Below are 8588 nucleotides of genomic sequence, written 5' to 3' on the forward strand. Positions count from 1 at the left end.
GGGCCTGAGTTGCGAGATGGCATGGCACCGCGGCACACACCACGTGGATTCGATTTGGTCAAGCACAGGTAGACCTGTTCTCTTCCTGGGAATCATCCCACTGCCCGCTCAGGCCCCCCTCGGCACAGACACGATGGCACACAGCTGGCTCCTGGGGCTGCGCAAGTATGTCGAGAATTCCCCTGAGGAAGGACCTTCTTTCACAGGGACTGGGCACCATCTGGCACCCACGACCAGACCTCTGGAACCTCCACGTCTGGCCCTTGGATGGGACGCGGAAGACCTAAGTGGCCTACCACCTGAAGTGTTAGACACAATCATGCAGCTCTTTGTCTGCTTTGGCGGACAGCGGAAAGGAAGCGCCATCGCTATGGCCTACCATACCCAGGATGTATCTCCCCCCGCTGGGCTGCATGCATACGACCAGGGCTGTGACCAAAGGCACCTCTTTAGCAGACCCCTGCAGAGCAGCGGGCTGGGCAACACCTAACACCTTCACAAGGTTCTACAACCTCCAAGTTGAGCCAGTTTCATCCCGTGTTGTCAGGTTACACAAACAGATATGTCCCGGGACATCTGGCTGGGTGTACCGCTTGTGTTTAGACGTGAAGACGTGCACTCCTTCTCCCAGTCGCATTCACAAAAAAGTGTGGACCCTGGACGTTCTTCCTCCTTATCCCGTTGGCTGGTGAGTTTTCTGAGAAACTCACCGCCGGCCCAGTATATGCGTCAATTAGGCCCTGAACTGGGGTAGGTGCTCCACATGCATTGGTTATCCCGTCGATAACCCCATGTGATGTATTTCCACAAAAGCGTTTCCCCGTTGGTTAACTGTGTTTTCCTTGGGCAGAGGTCTCTCTGCCCCCAGTCACCGTGTCTTGAAGTAACTACTCCCCCTCTTGGGTAGGATCTACCACAGGACCATTCCACATGATGTGCTTCCGAACAGACTTGGTAAGACCATGTGTTGTATCACCACTCTAAAGTGAAAGTGCCATAGAAGTTACACTGCATGACGTGGTTGCTTCAGTGCTTTTCATGTCAAATTTGCTTTTTAAACACCATCAGTTAGGTTTAATATCCAACTAATAGTCATCATAAAAACCTCATCTGAATACATAATTTCACCCACTTTTGGCACCCCCCACTTTACATTTTACTGGGAAACTGCAGCCAAACGAGTAATGAAGCACATAATTTTGGTTTGCAAAAAGTCCCCATGAATTAAAAATTGACCATACTTACTTTGTTTGCCTAAATTGATCGTTTTGTGGTGAACAATTCATCCATGCAAGTCAATCCACACAAAAAAAATTTTTGGCTTCGTAATCTTTAATCAAAATCTGAAAATTCCCTGCCCCTCTGCATTGGAGGACCTTGCCTGATGACGTAGGTTTGACGGTTTAGGTGTCTCCTTAACATCCGTAACCACGCCCCTCCACCTGACAGTAGACAGGCTGCCTGTGTGTTTGCGAGCATTGACAGCGTGTGAAAGGAGAGATGGCGAGGAGGTGCATTTTTGGTTGTGACACTCACGGAACACTTTTTACCATTCGAACCCTCCGCATGTAACGGCTCAAACATGTAAGGTCTGATTCCCCCCGTGACGAAATGATCCTCCGTGTTTTCCTGTTCTTCTTCATCTTCCTCCTCCTCCTGCTGCAGGAAGGGGACTGCTGGCGGTGTTTCAGGCGGCGAGTAATCCTCAACAACCAATTGTAAACTTGCATTAAGATCTGCCTCCATTTCTGAATGAAACACCTACTTTTTTAGATCCAATCAGGTTCTAGTTGGAAAAAAAAGCCACGCCCACTATTTTGCCTCATTTAGTATTCCGTTTCTCTCGGAAATACGTCACAACACTGGAGAAAAGTCGTTTGCAACTTCCGGTTCACAGGGACTTTAAAATAGGGCCCATGAACGTATACAGGATTGAAATAACTTCATAAACACTCATGGTAAAATACAAAGAATTATAAACAATGTGTCCTAAATTAAACCAGATAATCACTTAGGAGTAAATTCAAACTCATATTAATCACATTTTCTCTTAGATCACTTTAAAATCAGCAGCAATTTTCAAAATTCATCCTCTTTTGACATATTGAATTACATTTTATATATATGTAAATATATAATAAAGAAAAAAATTTGATAACAAAAAAAAGAGAATGTTGATGGAAACAAATTAACAAGATTATTATTAATAATAAAAACCTGGAGCTATTCTGAACATTAAAGTGGTAGACAAAGACAAGGGCTAAGATGTTGCTAGTACACAAAACTCCTGTGTACGTGTGTTAGAAGACTTAAAATAAGTTTTTTACATACATCTGCTCGACCCGCTCCAACTCCACCTGCTCTGAGTGAGATTTGAACCAGCATCTCCAACATGGGAGGCAGCCACGCTAACAAGAAGTCTAAAGGCTTCGCTACTGCGCCTCTTGAGGCCAGGGGAGTGAGGTTTACATGAATAGTAAATATAATATACGTTGTGACAAAAATTATTTATGGCCTATGATTTATGACCAAATTGGTGTACATTTGACCTTTTGATACCTGTCCTCCCCTCCCACAAACCCCCTCCCCCCACCTTCCGGCAGTTGTACAGGCTGTGGTATGGCATGTTTGGTCAGCTGTTCTGATATCTCAAAAGGAAACATGTTCATGTTTGGCCGCAAACAGGGAAATTCACTCCACAAAATAGGTTTTTGGAACAAACCATGTTGTGTTTATCCTCTTTGCATATCAAGGTGTATTTAATGAAGTCTTTTTGTGGTTTCAATGCACCAGTTACATGCCTAATTTGAATAGTCTAAATCCACGAGATGTTGTCTGCACACTGAATGACAAGCAGACTAAAAAAAGTATTTCAGAAATAAATTTTATATTTTAAACTTGCTTATAGTGAAAAATGATAGTGTTTGATAGTGTTGAACAACTTCAGGAGATAAGGTAGAATTTCAGCCTTAGTTTTGCATCTTTGGACCTGCCAGCTCCAGTTTCTGTTCTACTTAATGTGGATCATACGTGCTGCTGTAAATGTAAGACGAGTTACTTTTAAAGCGCAATTTCCCACATTATTATCACGAAACCCAATCTGGATATGACTTTCTGCCTTATTGTATGCTCCTTATCCCAGCTCATTAGAGAGCACTCTTATTTGACAAGCATTCATTATACAATTATTTAATTTCTGGAACAACAAACAGTACACAATTATGTTATTTCTATGTATGTTTTACACTGTCTTTTATTTAGTGTTTTGCACTGTACAATGCAGAAACCAGGCAAACTTAGTGCAACCAGTTTGGCTGAACAAGCAATGAAGCGTCTCTGATGAAACCGCACACAGGAAAAGATGCGCCGAAACAGGTATGAAAAAACAGCAGCTAGAGGGGCCACACCGCACCTGCAATGGCAAAATTATTATGAATAAACTTAAAAACATAAATTTGGGCTTTGTGCTCTCACGTAAATTGGATAAGACATTACGCACTGTCATAGCACGTTGTGCTGCGCTTTGCACACTCATGAAAACAGAGCCCTAAAATGTTAAGTAAGTCATTTGAATTTGTTTTATATCATAAAAATATAATTTATATAAAAAATAAGTAGGAAGATACCCTCTTATGTTTCACTGTTGTTTCACTGTGTCCAGAGGTGGGTGGTAACGCGTTACATTTACCTCGTATTTACTTGAGTAACTTTTTGGATACAATTTTACTTTTAGAGTAGGTTTAAAAGTGGGTACTTTTTACTCTCATTCAATTAAAGCCGAGTCCATCACAGCAGCATCAAGCTCCTCAAAGCAGGGGCGTTTTTAGAGTTTGAAGAGACTAGGGGCTTAGCCCTGACCCACTGCACCCCAAGCACAAAATACAGCTAAATGCATTACTGACAAACAGTGATGAAGAACACTTTATTCCATTTAAGTAACAACTCCTGTATCTACAGTCTAAACAATTTGGAATCCCCAATTCCCAATGCGCTTTTTAATTCCTCTGGTCACCTTCAATTCGGGTGGCGGAGAACGAATCCAGCTGTTTCCGCGTCTGAGACCATCAACCCGCGGCTATTTCGGGCTGATTAACTGCATAAATTCATGTAAACATCCAAGTTAAGTGAGGCACACAGTGAGGCACTTACAATGGAAGTGAATGGGGCCAATGATTGGAGAGTTAAAAAGCAGACATGTGAAGTTTATAATTTTATAACAGCACTTACATTCATTCTTTTGTTAAAACTTCTGTATTATTTGAGCTGTAAAGTTATTTAAATCGTCGTTTTTATGATTGTTTTAGGGTTTACAGCATTATGTTGACTCGTCATGGCAATGAAGTTGTAAAATTGCCTATAACTTTACAGAGTAATTGTTAGTAAGTGATTTTATCACACTAAAATAATATTAACCTACATATTGTTTATTTGTTGTGGCTAAACTTTTGAAACAGTCAGTATTTTACTGATTGGCCCCATTCACTTCCATTGTAAGCGCCTCAATGGGGTACGAGTCAAAACAATTTTTTTTATGGCAATCGAAATTATGCACAAATACAGCCACAAATTCTGTCGATTGAGCTTAACTTATATTGAACCTGAAATTCCTTAAACACAGTTTGCATTTGAGGAAAAAAATATCCCCACGTTCCCCGTATGTAAATGTTCAGATATTAATAAATGAAAAACTTTTCCTACATTACCTTTTACATTCAACCATGAAAATGCCATCAATTTACATACATGTGTCATTCAGGGAAACGTTATTTTTATGTGCAAACTAAACATCTGATGAATAATAGAGATGGAAGACTCTTGCAATCTCACACACACACACACACACACACACACACACACACACACACACACACACACACACACACAAACAGCCAAAGCACCTGCCAGTCCAGATAGAGTTGTGAATGCCCCGTTGTCACTCAGCATAACATTTGTAAAGAGTAGAATAAGACCAAGTGGGAAAATTGACATTCGCAACTTCTTTAGAAAGAAACAAGCACGGGATGTGTTTGAGAGGATGCCAGAAACTCAAAGTGTAGCAGCAGAGACAGACTTAGCGGCTACAGGTTTGTGTTTGCTAGCTAGCAAACCTTAGGTCTCAGGATAACAACGGTTAAGTAAGCATTTCTTTGGGAGAACACAAAACAACTCAATTAACCTACTTGGGGGAGGTTGTAGCTCAGGTGTTAGAGTGGGTCAGCTGCCAATCGCAGGGTTGGTGGTTTGATTCCTGGCCCACATGCCCAAGTGTCCTTGGGCAAGACACTGAACCCCAAGTTGCTCCCAGTGGCAGGCTAGCACCTTGCATGGCAGCTAGTGGTGTGTGAGAATGTGATTGGGACACAGTGTAAAGTGCTTTGGTAACCTCTAAAGTGCACTATATAAGTGCAGACCATTTACTAACCCACCTAGCTAGAACTTTATATCATTGCTGGTTAGTGTATACACACACAACAAGAAAGTTTTGTTTAACTCTAAAACAGTTTCCTTTTAGTGACAAAATGTGTTCATATAAACATTCTTTGTTTATTATCGTTAAAACTAGAACTACCGGAATTGTGGATCCACTACAATGGCCACAGCAGACATTTTGACCACTAGATTCCAAACTCTATAATCTCATTCTCGATTGAAAAAATACCCAATTGAAAGACTTCATTGGAGTGGTGGTGGCATAATGGGCTAAAGAACATAACTGTTAATCAGAAGCTCCCTGGTTCGATCCCCACAGCATTGTGTTCTTGAGCAAGGCACTTAACTCCAGGTTGCTCCGGGGGGGATTGTCCCTGTAATAAGTGCACTGTAAGTCACTTTGGATAGAAGCATCTGCCAAATGCATAAATGTAAATTTCATTCAGTCCAGACACTTCTATTCTATTCAACAATTGTACTGATCATTTAATCTTAACATTTGTATTTGTGAGCAAATAAGAGAGAGCACTCAAGACCGCTAGCAACATTTCTGTGACAGAGACAATAACTATATGATTCCATCCAAAAACGTTTTGCGCATCAATATAAAGCTGATGGAAATGCAAAAATTATTGCTAAAAGTTCCCAAACATCGACATAAGATTTTTCCATTTAACTCTAGTGCATAAACTCTGTGTCGATACGTCAAAACGCAACAATATGATCTTCTTTTAATTTAGTATTTTAACAATGAATTATTACAATAGCAAACAATGCAAGATACATGTTTAAAATGTATTATTTATTAATGAACCTTTATTTAACCAAGAAGTCCCTTGAGATTAAATCTCTTTTTGGAGGGAGACCTGACCAAGAAATCACACCGAACAAGGTAAAAAGTTAAAAGATCAACACAACAAAAACAGACATCAGACAAAAATAGGACACAATCATGAAAACAATGGACTACAATTACAGAATCCATCTTATACAAAGTAATTGCACTCTTCAGTCAAACTCTTTATTATCAAAGGTAACAAAGTGAATTATATGAAATGTGTTCTGGAGGGAATTCCATGATGCAAAATAAGAAAACGCTGTTTTAGATCCAAGAGAAGTTACTCTACTGTAATATACACACTGGACATTACACTTACATTATCCAACCAAATGGACAAAATACATAATAATAATAATAATGAATAATTTGGGATTATTGTGTTTGGTTTATCCTGATTGAAAGCTCTTACAGTAATTACTGTAGTTGATACCTTATAAACACCACAATAATCAGATCAGAGAATCAAGATGATTCATTGATTAACCATTAAGATCAGTGGATTAAATGAAAAACAAATGTATTAAACTGAAGAAGAACAGATGCAATGGAAGGGTTTGATGGTAATAGCATTATGAAAGATATATAATGTGAATGAAAATAATATATAGATGAAAAATGTATTACATGTAGTGAAAATCTTCCTTTTTTATTTTCTGTTTTGTATTATCAATATCAAATGTGTTGAAAAGTGCATTTTTGATTATCTGTTGTTGGATTAGTACTAAGAGTTTTGAAAAATTGCCACTTTCTTGTGAAAATAGTGCCAAAGCAATAATACAAAATAAATACATTAATAAATATAAATAAAAATAAGGAAACGTAAATTAAGGTTCATGTTTGGCCGCAAACAGGGAAATTCACTCCACAAAACAGGTTTTGGAACAAACCATGTTGTGTTTATCCTCGTTGCATATCAAGGTGTATTTAATGAAGTCTGGTCATATTTTCATATTTTTTTGTGGTTTCAAGGATAAATGGACACCAGTTACATGCCTAATTTGAATAGTCTAAATCCACCAGATCTTGTCTGCACACTGAATGATGAACACACTAAATAAAAGTATTTAAAAAATGTAAAAATAATATTTTAAACTTGCTTATAGTGAAAAATGATAGTGTGTAAGTTGAAATATACAATAGAGTAAGCCATTGCCCAATTCCCAATGCGCTTTTTAAGTACTCGTGGTCAGCTTCAATTCGGGTGGCAGAGGAGGAATCCATCTGTTTCCGCGTCTGAGACCGTCAACCCGCGCGTCTTATCACGTGGATTGTTCAGCGCGCGAAAAATTTTCTCTTTACATTTTACAATAATCTTGTGTTTTCTTTTAATAGTGATTTGTCTTATTTGTTTTTATCATTAAAGGCAATGGCTAAATTGTACTCTATTTGTAATAAAAATGATATAAATGTATTTAAAACTTTAGCATTTCTTTGGGAGAACACGAAACAACTCAATTAACCTACTTGGGGGCGGTTGTAGCTCAGGTGGTAGAGCAGGTCGGCTGCCAATCGCAGGGATGGTGGTTTGATTCCTGGCCCACATGACTCCCCATGCCGGAGTGTCCTTGGGCAAGACACTGAACCCCAAGTTGCTCCCAATGGCAGGCTAGCACCTTGCATGGCAGCTAGTGGTGTGTGAGAATGTGATTGGGATACAGTGTAAAGTGCTTTGGTAACCTCTAAAGTGCACTATATAAGTGCAGACCGTTTACTAGCTAGAACTTTATATCATTGCTGATTAATGTATGTATATGCACAACAAGAACGATTTGTTTAAATCTAAAACAGTTTCCTTTTAGTGACAAAATGTGTTCAAATAAACATTCTTTGTTTTTTATCGTTAAAACTAGAACTACCGGAATTGTGGATCCACTAGAATGGCCACAGCAGTCATTTTGACCACTAGATTCCAAACTCTATAATCTCATTCTCGATTGAAAAAATACCCAATTGAAAGACTTCATTGGAGTGGTGGTGGCATAATGGGCTAAAGAACATAACTGTTAATCAGAAGCTCCCTGGTTCGATCCCCACAGCATTGTGTTCTTGAGCAAGACACTTAACTCCAGGTTGCTCCGGGGGGGATTGTCCCTGTAATAAGTGCACTGTAAGTTGCTTTGGATAGAAGCATCTGCCAAATGCATAAATGTAAATTTCATTCAGTCCAGACACTTCTATTCTATTCAACAATTGTACTGATCATTTAATCTTAACATTTGTATTTGTGAGCAAATAAGCGAGAGCACTCAAGACCGCTAGCAACATTTCTGTGACAGAGACAATAACTATATGATTCCATCCAAAAACGTTTAGCGCA

This window comes from Xyrauchen texanus, chromosome 34 (assembly GCF_025860055.1).
Source record: "Xyrauchen texanus isolate HMW12.3.18 chromosome 34, RBS_HiC_50CHRs, whole genome shotgun sequence".
NCBI lineage: Eukaryota > Metazoa > Chordata > Actinopteri > Cypriniformes > Catostomidae > Xyrauchen > Xyrauchen texanus.